Below are 13,170 nucleotides of genomic sequence, written 5' to 3'. Positions count from 1 at the left end.
AGTAATTATGTTACATGTGCTTACACATTTCTGTAGTGGGCTTATGTGCAATCACATACAGTGCTATACTGTAACATAGAAAATGTGTTTACTTGTAGTTTGCAGACAGTTTTTCATATTGTGGAACAGAGGCCTAGTCATTAGGGTTGCCAGCTGTCCCTCGTCCCTCTTTGGGCAGTTGTGTGGCAAATGTCCTGAGATTTTAGGACACAAAAATATTTCCCAAGTTTTCTTTAATAGTTGCATAAAACAGTTATTTTGTATCTGAAACACTTGAATGTTAAATAGCATAAACAACTCACTTTCTACAATAAGAAGCCTTTATTTTGAAAAAAGTGAAATTCTGTCCTCTGCACTGGTGGATATAAGGTAAATAAAATGAGAATGGCTGTTCAGTTATGAATTAGAATTACTGTACCATTTAATGAAAAATAGTTCTATGTTCCTGCTTTTCATGGACATGTTTGAGCTTGATTCTTCAAGTTTGCTTTGTCTGTATAACATTTTGAGTTTTCTGTAAAAAAAAAACAGTTTCGGTTAATGCTGTCAAATAATTTCAAACATTATAACTTTCTTCATCATAAAATGCATATAGGTAATTAGCTTGCGTGCATTTTTATATCCATCCAAGACCAAGACGTAAAAAATAAGAACTTAAAAAAGATTAAAGATCTTGTGCGAAAGCATTTTTCCTAACATTTTTTGTGCACTAATTATGATTATCATGTAAATGGACTTTCTAGTTGCAGTTTATGTAGTTTTTTATTTTAATTGCTTCATTGGAACTAAGAATCTTAGGTTTATATTTCCTATATGATGAGCAGCAAACAGACACTTCCTGATTCTGAGTCATGTGATGATACAACTGGTTGATAATGGTGTACCGTACTGTATTTGTATTGGGTATATACGATTGTACTGTTGCCATTTTCTTGGTAAAATGAGGCCATTGTGGGTGATAAATAATATCGGGAACAACCCTCCCTATTTGTGGCATCAGGCCTCAGAATTTCCCTTGGTGGTTTGTTATTTTCCCTAATGCCCAACTAGTTAGACATTATTGATTACTTGTTTACATGCTAGCATAGTCTTTGTTATTCATCTATCATCAGTAGAACAACAACACCTATGCCAGCACAGTCATCGTTATTTTGCTGATGATAGAATGATTATAACTATCTTCAGTTTTTAACATGCATTTGTTTTTAAGATATTTATTTGCTTAAGGGTCACACTTCTTTTTCTCTTTTCTTTTTTTACTTAACACATTTTAGACACCGTCCCCACCACCTTGAGCCTAAATCATGGATAGTTGAGAGATATGATGCCTTGTGTATGAGTGCTTCTCAACTCAACCTGATTTTTACTTAGATTTTAGCTCTGTCCCTCTTAACCCTCTTACACTGGTGGCTTTTGGAGAAAAGGTGGTGCATTAAACTTAAATAATGGTAATAATTAGTGTTATGGACTTTATTTCATAAAATATATTATATATATATATTAATTTACATTAAAAAAATACTTTGCTAGAATCTCCTTGTGTTCTGACTGAGTGTGCTTCTCAAACAATCTGGAAATATAGAGCTGATAAATATTTGTTGGCACTTTTCAACTATTCAGCATTGAATAAAACATATACTTGACCAGACACATACAACAGCTGGAACATATTTAAAGCTTCCTTACTAGAAGGATCCAGTGTCTAAACACATTGTCTTATAGGTTCATAGGTTCATAGGTTCATACTAGGCTATCTGCCCAAGGGCATTTATAAGCCTAGCCCATAGTTATGTGGCTTTCGCCACCCCTTTAGTTTGAATAAAAACTATGCCTATTATTTTGCTGTGCCTCTGTCAAGCAGTGACACTGAAGTAATCCCTGGGGTATATCTGTGATCTCCCATCCATTGGTCAAGATTCCTCTTGAACAAGGCCAGCGAGGTGCTCTGCCTCACATGTACCGGGATTTTGTTCCACAGCATAGGGAGTCTCTGGGTGATGAATCTGTCCCTCCAGCACGTTCTATTTATAACCGTGTCAAGGTTTAAGTCTCCGCCCTTGTGGTTCTGAGGGATCTGGATTTTTGAGGTGAAGCATATTCATCAAATCTGGGTTTGACATGGCCTTATATGTCAGGCACAGGTCACCTCTGAGCAAGCGGTATGAGACTGAATAGAGCTGGAGTTCTTTCAGTCGGGCAGCATAAGACATATTTTTGAGACCCTTTATCCTTTTGGTGAGGAACTTTTGGGGCCTTTCAAGCTGCAGCAGGTGTCTGGTCAGATACATTCTGAACGGGGCATTGTACTCAATCATAGGTCTAATGAGTGATGAGCACAGGGGGACGATGACCTCCCTTGATCTAGATGTGAATCCCTTCATGATCAGGTGGGCGATATAGAAGGTTTTCCTAACTACTTTAGCAACATGAGTGTCAAACGAAAGGCTACTGTCAACCTGGGTCCCCAGATCCCTGATGACTTTTTCTGTGCTCAGTGGATTGCCACCTATATGGTAGCTAGGGGTAACCTTGTTTTCCTGAAGGGTATGACTATGTATTTTTGGCGTTTAACTTCAGGCCATGGCTCTGGCACCAGTTATCCATTTCTGTGAGGCCCTTCTGGAGGATATCTGTGTCAGATGTGTTTTCGACTATGGCGCCCAGTTTGCAGTCATCTGCAAACTTTGTCAGCCATAACCCTCCTGTGTTTGCTTGTACTTCAGAAAAGTAGATGCCGAACAAGAGTGGACCCAGGACTGAGTCCTGTGGGACACCACTTGTGACAGGCTTTGAGTCTGACATGGCTCCAGCAACTCTGACCCTGTGGGTTCTGTCACTTAGCCAGTTTGCAGCCCATCTTGTGATGTATGGGTTTACATTCAAGCTGATGAGTTTTTCGATGATACCTGAGTGGGGTATTGTGTCGAAGGCCTTCGCCAGGTCGAGGTAGGCTGTATGGACTGCCTTTCTCTCATCAATGGCCTTGGTGACTGTCTCGAAAAAGTCAACCAAGTTTAAGAGGCAGGATCTGCCTTTGACAAAGCCAAACTGGGTTGGATCCAAAGTCTGCAAGTTCCCTATGTCTTTATTTATGAGTTCCATTATGATCCTCTCCATGGCTTTGCAGATAAGGCTTGTCAAGCTAATGGGGCGGTAATTTCCAGGGTCGGTAGAGGCACCGCCCTTATGAAGTGGGACCACAGTCACCGTGCGCCACTCCTTTGGTACGTATCCTGAGGTGAGGCTAAGATTAAACAGCTGTCCTAACTGTGGGTTTAATTCCTCGTTGAGTTCATGAAGCACACAGCCGGGGACACCATCCGGTCCCATGGATGCTGTGTTTTTTGCCTTAGTGAGGGCAGTTCTCACATGGGCGTTGGAGATGTTTGGGGGGCTACAATCCTCTGGAATAGATATCTCTCCTTTTGGGAGAGATATAGATTATACAGATATACAGATATACTTATACAGATCACCTTAAAGCCATATCACTATACTGGGTCTCCTACTGGTTACTGAGAGATGATCTATGTCTGGCATACAAGACATCCTTGGATCCAGCACTGATGGACCTTTTAGACATCCACAAAATGAACAGTATCAGAACCATTAGATCCAAGTTTTTAAATTTTGCTTGTGACATAAATAGGCCATGTTGATGAGACACAAATGTATCTCAGAGGGTCCCGTTGCACTGGAGCAAGCTTCCCATCCATGTGAAGCAGAATCCATCCCTAGCCCTATTTAAGCATAACCTTGACCAATAGATGGGAAATTAGAAATCATCCCTGTTGCCACCTATCCTTTTTTTCTGGACTATTCACAAGCAAATCAATTCTCTGGTAGTCAGGAAAACACTGCACAATCTACAGTATTCTGTTTTACAAAAGGAAACAAACTATCAGTGTTTGTTAAATTGGCTGATTTACTATGCTTTTTGACAGAAAAGCATGACGTCACAAAATGGGTGGAGCATGGATGGGTGAGGGGGTGGGAATGGGTGGAGTTATGGGTGATGCAAGGGGTGTGTCTTATTCTGGTTTTAGCCACGAAGAAAGCTGGCAACCCTATCCAGAACAAGCAGAATATCTAGCTTAAAAACAGTGCATAAAAAACAGTAAATACTTAACAAACAGTGAAACTAACAAACAAGCTTCATAAACAGTGAAAATAGCAAAAAATTTGGTTTAACAGGCACAATAAAGCAGACAATTGCAGTACAGCAGTGTAGTTTAGTACACAGTAAATAAATACAGTATAAAAGTAGGCATTAGGCAATAAAAAAGTGCAGTAAATAGTATAAATAAGCAGGAAAAATAGGCAACTTATATTTCTTGAATGGTCAGAAGCCTCTAGACATCTGGTATCTTAGCTCAGAGTTGTGGCTGTAGCCCACCTCAGGTCAGCTTGGTACAAACAAGCAGAAGCCTGTTCAAATGCAGGGCCTAAAAAAAATTAAAAAGATTCAAAAGGACCAATGAGAATGTTTATTCCAAGCCATGGACTGGCCTCCCTTTACCAGATAGGTCCTAATCAGCACAATTCTCTCACAAAAGTGCAGATGGGCACCTTCCAATCCAAGATGGCTTGGAAAATGTGCTCAAAACAAGCAAACCACTACAAACAGTTCCAGTAGCAGCAAGCCTGTATCTGGACTATGCTACAACTACTAGCGACCCTAGTTTTATCAAGAAACACTAGACAATTTTTAAAACAGCAGAGAAATAGTAGTGAGACACTAATGAGATTTTAAACAGCAGAAAACCAGCATAGAACAGCATAGAACAGAACGGCTAAGAATTCAAATGTATCTTAAGTTTTCTAAAGGAGTCAGTTGTATATGGAAGTTACAGTAATTTACTCAACAAATTAACATTAGTAAAGTTCCATATCCTCTAGATACTCCTGTAAAAAAAGACTGGATAGATTTGCTGGATACTCCATGGTGCACTGATATGCAGAGCACAGATGTACTCTGCAATCCTGTATCCAAACAAATTGCGATAGTTACTGATTGTTTAAAAATAATTTTAAGGCCCTAATTCGTTTTGTGTATAAGAAAGTAAGAATTGTATTCTCTAATGTTGAAACAAAGTCAATACCCAGAATGTCCTGCACCCAAACAGTGCTCCCAAATTTTTACATCAAGAGGATGTCTAGAGTATGTTAGGTAGCCTGCCAATAAATCATTTTCCACAGGAGGAGAGTAAATCTGTGATTGACTTCTTTGAGGCAGTCACCAAAGCCGTAGACGAGGGTAAGGTGGTTCAAACAGCCTATCTTGATCTCACCAAGGCTTTCAACACCATCCCCCCATTCTAGAATTATAGCTAAACTCACTAAACTCACTAAACTAGGTATAAATCCCTACATCACAAGATGGGTTGCCAACTGGCTCACTGACAGAACCCACACTGTAAAAGTTGCAGACTCCAAATCTGACTTCCAACCAGTGACAAGTGGAGTATCACAGGATTCAGTCCTGGGACCTCTCCTATTTGGTATCTACTTCTCTGAAGTACAGGCTAACACAGAAGGCCACTGGCTAATGAAGTTCACAGATGACTGCAAACTAAGAGCCATAGTCAAGTCCCCAAATGATGTGGACATCCTACAGAAGGGCTTTACTGAGACAGATGTCTGGTGTCAGAGCCATGGCCTGAAGCTCAATTCCAAAAAGTGCATTGTCATCCCCTTTGTTAAAAACTCTGTACCCATGAACTACCACATAGGCAGCAGTCTACTTAACACCGAATATATGATAAAAGACCTTGGGACCCAGGTGGACAGTAGTCTCTCCTTTGATAATCACATCGCCACAATAGTCAGGAAGATCTTCTACGTGGCACACCTCATCACAAAAGTGTTCTCATCCAGGAAAAAAAGGTAATTGTTCTCCTCTACTCGACCCTCATTAGACCCATTATGGAGTACAATACTCCTTTTGGAATGTACCTTACAAGACATCTGGAGCAGCTGGAAAGGCCACAGAAGTATCTCACAAAGAGGATTACTGGCCTCAAACAGATGCCCTACACTGACCATCTTAAAAAACTCCAGCTTTACTTCATAGCATATCGCCTACTCCGAGGTGATCGCTGCCTAACATATAAAGCTATGTCAAACCCAGAGCTGTTGGACATGCTACACCTAAAGAAATCCTAATCCCTCCGAGCTACATGCTCTAGGGACCTAAACCTTGTCACCACAATAAAGAGGACATGCTGGAGGGATAGATTCCTGTCCCAGAGACTTCCCATACTCTGAAACAAGCTACCCATCTATGTCAAGCAAAGTTCCTCATTAGCACTCTTCAAGAAAAAATCTTGATGAGTGGATGGGAAATAGGAAATACACCTCGGGGATCACTTTTGTGGCTCTGCTCAACAGTGGCACAGGAAAATAATTTTTTTGGATGGCTTACTTAGGTCCTTGGGCCGATAGCCTAGTACCTACCTATGAACCTATGAACCCATGAACCTATAAAGTACTGGTAGTTGTTGCACTGCCTGACTTGGATCAACTTTCATCTGAGGGGGTACAAACAAGTGCTCAATTGCTGCTTTATACAACTCATGATCAACTGTTTGACAGACAAACTTAGAAATTTCCAGATAAACAGCCTTCATTTCCAGTATTTCAAGGTCAGAAGGGTTATCTATATTTCTGACTAGTTGAAATGGTTTCTCATTTTACTGATCCATGGAGGAGTAGTGCTGGCCTTTTGTCTGGTGTTGCAGTATCTATTTTTAGCAGCTATGACAAATTTGGCTGCAGTGAAGGGTGATCTACATTGAAGCTGGTGAATACTAGCCATTTGGGAACTTATAACAGGAAATGATCCATGGAAGTGTGGTGATTCTGTAGCACCTCCCTTTGTGAAAGGCACCATGAAGATCATAGTGACTTCAATGTCAAAAGATGCAGATGGGTCTGTAAAACACTGTAAAGCATTCTAATTCAGGCTGATACTAATGTAGCCACCTAAGCCATCTTTATAAGCAGAAAGGGCCAACACTGGAGTATGCCCAGCTCTGCATCATTCGAAAGCTGTAAGAGACTGCTTTCATGGAACTGTCCATGTCAGGAATACAAACTATGGAATACCTTGATGAGCTACTAGTTAATCAGCAGCCACATGGGGCAATATACAAAGTTCTTTCACCTGCAAGATGTAAATTGCACATTAGTAAATGATGATGCCGCATTGATAGCAGCTTGTTTTTAAACTGGATCCTGACTAGAGTGAATTAAAGGATTCGTTTGCATAGTCCCAAGACTGTAACATGACAGAAGGAATACATAATGTTTGTTGACACCATCCCAATATTCTGAGACAGGAGAAGCATCAGTGTAGAGTCACTAAATATAACTTGATATACTGAATGTAACTGAAGTATCTGAGGTGCAAAAAGGGAAGAAGCATTGTTTGCCTTTCTGAACATAAATTTGGACTAATTCTAAAGCAGATACTGACTCATTGGTTCCATTGAGGAGTACGGCCTGCCCAAAAAGTTCTCTGAAGATAATTTGGTCCATGGGCATTAACTGACATTTCCAGAGAACATACTAAGACCATTTTGATAGGTCTTCAGATGGCAAAATTGAGAACACATTGGTCTATCATGATGGCCTCTCAACGTGGGATAAACGAGCAGAACTGATCCCCTGAAAGCCATTCCTACACAACAGTATTGCATTGTTGGGACTGGAACTCTTACACTGGGTTTCTTAGTTTGCCTAACTTGGTGGCGCAACCATCTGCAAAAATGGGGCTTTTTCTTTGCTTGGATTGTTTGGTCCTAGAAGAAGAAGCTGGGAGACTTGGGGGGTGGGGGTTAAACTGTCATTTATGCATGTACATTGAACAAGTCCTGCAAGGCTGAACAAAGAAGACCTGCATCCAAAAGAAGGAAACATCCAGAATGGCTACCTGAAGTTTTCCAAGATGGATGAGAGACACAGCCATGTAATCTTGTGCATGTACATGTCTGAGCCTGCCACCCAAAGAGTAACATCAGCAAATTCAAAATTCCATATGGTACCACACTTTGGAAGCCAGCAGTATAACCACATCTTCTTTGAGTCAATAGGCTTTAGTAGGAGTTGGGAGTACTTTAACCTGGACAGATGAGACAAATGCTGTAGGGATCTAATTCACAACATACCAGGGGAAAATAACTTTTGTCTACCTTGTCCAAAGCCTTAGAAGTACTGACCAGTAGCAAGGTGATGCAGTGCAGTGGTCTCTGTATACTCTACTGTACAAAACAGATTATGTAATTTCCACTTTTGGATGCCTGTTCAGGAATTTACTGAGTTCAGCTTTAGGCTTGTAGAGGAGATCCACCTGTTTTGGAGCTCTGCAAGCAGTATCTGAGCAATTCCAGACTGATTTCTTGGCTGTCTTAATGATGAGTTCAATAGGTTATAGTAAAACATCTTCTCTTTCTTCCTCAGATTCTTATTTATGGGCGAATGAAAGGAAGCCATAGGGCCATCAACATCGGTTTTAAGTGGTGGATTATATACTGACAAAATGGGTGACCAGACAGCAGGGCCAGCCTTTGGTCAACTCCAGCCATAGACAAAAGGGCTCCACAGTGACCCCCCTGCCACACCACCTGGTGCCCCCATTTATGTCTACCTACACTATACAGATTACTGGGAAAGCGCTCCTGCTAGAGAGGTGCCCTAGGCAGCCTCCTAGTTGGCCTATGCCTAAGGCGGTCTATGCCAGACAGGCACATAGTCCAAGAGGGCCCCATGAAAAAAAAAACTTGTTATGTATAGCACTGCCAGCAATTTTATTTTATGTATCAAACATAATAACTATTTCCTTTTTGTTAAAAGAAAAAGTTGGTCACTAGAAGTACTTTATATATGTACTTACACTTGTAATTGTGTAGCAGGGGATGGTGCCACTAATGTATTTATTTAGATTCATGTTTACTTAGAACTAGCTAATTAAATAGATAAACTAGCATCTGCTGGTGATCCTTTGCACAGCAGTGACACTTTCTGCTTATCATCTTCCCATGATTCATTTGGAAAGTAATTAGCAGAATACCAGGGAATATTAAATAGTAAAGTAGAAACCACAAATCACTGTGGTTGGAATAAAATGAGGCAAGCATTTTTGTTTTAGTCCTGGCAAGCAACCAGTTATAAAAACACTGACAACTGCAGTCCAAGGTTAACTGTAGCAGAAGCATAGCTAAGTAGGGGTGAGGGGGGGTGGCAGTCACTCCAGGCACAATGTGCTAGGAGGCGTGACTGGGCTTCAGGTCATTACCGGAAGTTTTACGTTTACGGTCTGAACTGAAGTAACACTTTAGCACTGCACTTTAGCACTCCATGTATGGCATAAACTGGAGGAATTTGCTATAATTTAAAATTAATGAGCTTTTCTTTTGCATTTGCATTCTGAACTGAAGCACTTTAGCACTCTGTGTGGCATGAACTATGGCAAGCTGCTTGCTGCAGATTCCTACAGTTTGAGCATTTTTTTTTGTTCTTATAGTTAACTAACATAGATTGGACAGGACACGGAACATTTTTTTCCTCGAGGAGCATGGATTAGGAAGAACTGATCTGGCTGGCTTGGTCCTTGAATTAGGAGCACTAGACTGAGGAAGGGAACAGACATTTTTTTTTGCTCCTTAAAATGAAAGGGAGGTGACAAACTGGAGCACAGCAACAGGTGCCAAAATACCTAATTAAGCCTTTGTTGAAGACGTTGCAGGGACAGAGAGAACTAAATGAGCATTTCAAAGTAAGTGTTCAAGATCCTGGTAATTAAAAATTCATGAAAGGCATGTGAAAACATGGTGGAATCAGTACAAATAAGCAAGTGCAATAAAACAGCTGTGGTATGATGAAAGCATGTAAAGTGGAAACTAGTGTACCTTGAAAAAAACATTTTATACATAACTCGTTGATGTCACTCATCTACCTGAAATCAGTAGGAGGAGCAGATCATTGTGGGTTACAAGAAACAGAACTGCAATTCAAATTGTAGGGTATCTTGGAAGTCATATGATTGTGAGTGATAAACCATATCATGTGCGAAAGAATCAGTCCACCAGGTAGGTGGCCCAGTCAATTCTTTATTAAACATCTCTACTTTATCTTAACAGAATGGCTGATTAACAAAGATAGAACACAGAGGGGCCTTATGCTCTAGTGTCACAAATTAAATTGTATGGCAAATTATACTCTGAAGTTTTACTAGAAGAGCTATGTATATGGAAATGTCCTTTGGTGTCTCTGACAAATTGGAAGCAATGCATGACTAAATTAAGCAGTGATGTGGTAAAGGCATCTGTCCATGGATAGTTCCCAAAAAAATTTCAAGAAGTTGTGTGAGACAGATTTGCATGCAAGGAAGGTTACTGTACCAAAATCAATGGTTTGGAGGGGGGGCTGTGGAATGACTATGAATAGTTCCAGGTGGGCTGCAAATTACGTTTTATATGCCAAGCAACCCCACAAGAAAAGAGAACATATTATTGAAAATGAGGAGGCTGGAAATGGTGTTGGGGTACAGAAGAGTGGATAAGAAAATATGAGATGGCAGTAGAAGGATGTCTTAGAGAGGAAGTGCTGGCAGGGGACCAAGTTATTAGTGAAAATCATGGCCCAGCTAGAGCTAAAGTGAATAATGAAGGCAGTAACAATGTAGTATGTGTGAAGATAGGTGAAGGCTGCCAGCCTAGCCAGATAGAATGTTGTAGATAATTCTGTCATTTGTAAATATTAATATAAGTCACAGGTTTGTTCTGTTAAATGGAAGAAAATGCTGTTAGATGTGGAACTGCAAAAATGTAACAACAGTACACTCTGCTGTAATAAAGCTAAGTCAATTATTTGATGTCAAAACTCGATGCCGAGATGTCTAGATAAAGGCATTCTGCCTATTGTTTTGAGGCCAGAGTTAATGGCTAGAATTTACATGTATAATTTATTTTATTGCTTTATTGCTCTGGCTTCCTGACCAGCTACAAGATCAAAAGGACTATTAACCTCTGAGAGTCTGTTAGCCTGGGAGCCAGGAAAGAAATCATATAATTTGAAATGAATCAGTGGTGCTGTGTTATCAATTTAAGGACAGAAAGAAGGAGAGAATTAGAGCATTTGTCTTGAGAACATCCAATATTACCAGCATTGCCTATGTCTGTATGTAAGTTTATTTTAGAACTGTGTTTTATCTTAGATATAGCTAGGAAATAGAAAGATTAGAATAGTTTGTTTTTCTGTGATGTCAGAACTTTACTACTGTATTATTTTAAGTATTTCGCTATGATCTCTGATCTCTTGACTTGCACTGTGTAGTAAGAAGTATTGTCTTGTGTTTTTATTATTTATTAATAAATATTTTTAAACCTTTCAACTGTGGCTGTTTTGTGTAGAGATAATTTAAGCTCTAAGAGTACATTGTATGGACATAGTGATACTGCACCAAGTCACTCCAAATAAGTCTTGACTGTTCAGTCACACTTACCATTTGGATAATAATATTGTACAGTATAATTGGACACCCTTTCATAAGAGCCTTTGAGTAGCTGATAAATATTAGCTGGGTGGTGGCAGTGATTTTTACTGTATAGTTTGGGTAAAAGGGGCACAGCTGAAGAACATGTGCCAGCCTTCCCCAGGAGTGTCTGTGTGGTTGTATAAACTCTTTTCTCAAATAATTGTTATTATTTTTCAAATATAATGATATTTAACATTACAATCATCAGTGAAAACAAGTATTATAAGCCTTTATATACACTATGTATAAGTGACCTGAACAAATATCACTAACATAATAATAAAACAAAAGTTAATAATAAAAAATGAGAGAAAATATTATAATATTCAATCAGTAAAGTATAAAGTTACACATTTAATTAGTCTGAGTTCAATTTTAGTGTCTCAATGAGAGCAAGAATTTTTTTCCCAAGGATTGTTTATCCATATTTTAGGAGAGATTCTCAGTTCTTTCACCTTGATTTCTAGTATCGTTTCTTCCATCAATCACAAGAATTGTATACACTCTTATCTCAAACTGTGTGTGTGTGTGTGTGTGTGTGTGTGTGTGTGTGTGTGTGTGTCAGATACTTTGACAGCGATATGAAGCACTGTTTGGACAGAGTGGGTACTGGAGGTTTTAGCTTGCCCACTAGGCTGAGATCTGGACCCTATAGCTGTGACAGTGAGGAGTCTTATTGGGGACCTGGAGAGAAAGGAAGAAACCAGCCCCAGACTGACTGTGATCTCTGTGTGCTCTTAACTGTGTGTGTATTTATTATCATTTCCCTATATGGACACCCCTCACTGGTGTTAGTGGTGAGGATTGAGGCTCCTTGACTGCTGGGCTAGTGCACGGGCGTCACATATTAATTGTTTGGCAGTGGTGGGATATCCACACCACATATTAATTGGTTGGCAAATACTAATTGCCTTGTAGTGGTGTGGGTAGAGTGAATTCCTGTAGCTTGTGTATAGTGATCACTGAAGGTGTTTTGTACTCTAAATCAGCCATGCAGTGAATAATCAGAGTTCAGATCACAATTGTTTTCTTTTCTTAGCTTAGTTAGTCAGGGAGAGCAGGCAGCATGTTAGCAGGGGAGTATAGAAAGTTGACAAGGAGTCAGCTGGCTGAGGTGTGCCAGGCTAGCGGACTGGTACATGGAAACCTGACTAAGGCAGACCTGATTGCAACCTTGGTCACATCTGCATCAGAAAACAGCAACCAGGAGGACGATCAGACTGGCAGTGGAGATGTACCATCCTTAGAGAATAGACAGCTCAACCTTTCTGCAGAGGACGTAAAAATCCATCTGGAGCTCAAGAGACTTGAGTTTGAGGCAAGGTGTATGGAAATAGAAGCAGCTGTGAGACTGAGGCATCTAGAGACTGAGGAAAATGAGAAACTGCTACATCTGGAAGCTGAGGAAAAGGAGAGATAGAGGCAGCAAGAGAAGGAGATGCATACTCTTCACCAGAGTCATGGAGGTAATGGGGAAGGGAGTAACTGGACCCCAGAAGCACAAAATGTCAGTAACTTTCTTCTGCAGTTTAAAGAGGGGGATAATGTTGATAGTTTCATTCATATGTTTGAGAGGGTATGTAAACAATATAATGTTGACCAAAGCGGGTATGGGTCCTGACCCCCCTTACTTC

The 13,170-nt window shown here is 40.1% G+C and overlaps 1 long non-coding RNA gene across 1 annotated transcript in view; it reads right to left on the bottom strand.

Moving 5' to 3' along the window:
- Window positions 1–315: 315 nt before the first annotated feature.
- Window positions 316–13,170, bottom strand: part of LOC122801249 — a 519,501-nt gene continuing 506,646 nt past the window's right edge. Inside the window, exon 4 of the long non-coding RNA XR_006364679.1 lies at window positions 316–514. This is a non-coding gene — a long non-coding RNA (uncharacterized LOC122801249). The remainder of the gene's footprint in view (window positions 515–13,170) is intronic.

The sequence above is a fragment of the Protopterus annectens genome, chromosome 1.part0 (genome assembly GCF_019279795.1).
Source record: "Protopterus annectens isolate FY-2018-M chromosome 1.part0, PAN1.0, whole genome shotgun sequence".
Lineage (NCBI taxonomy): Eukaryota > Metazoa > Chordata > Ceratodontiformes > Protopteridae > Protopterus > Protopterus annectens.
Note: the sequence above shows the minus strand (reverse complement) of the source record. Positions and strands in the feature narration are given on the sequence as shown.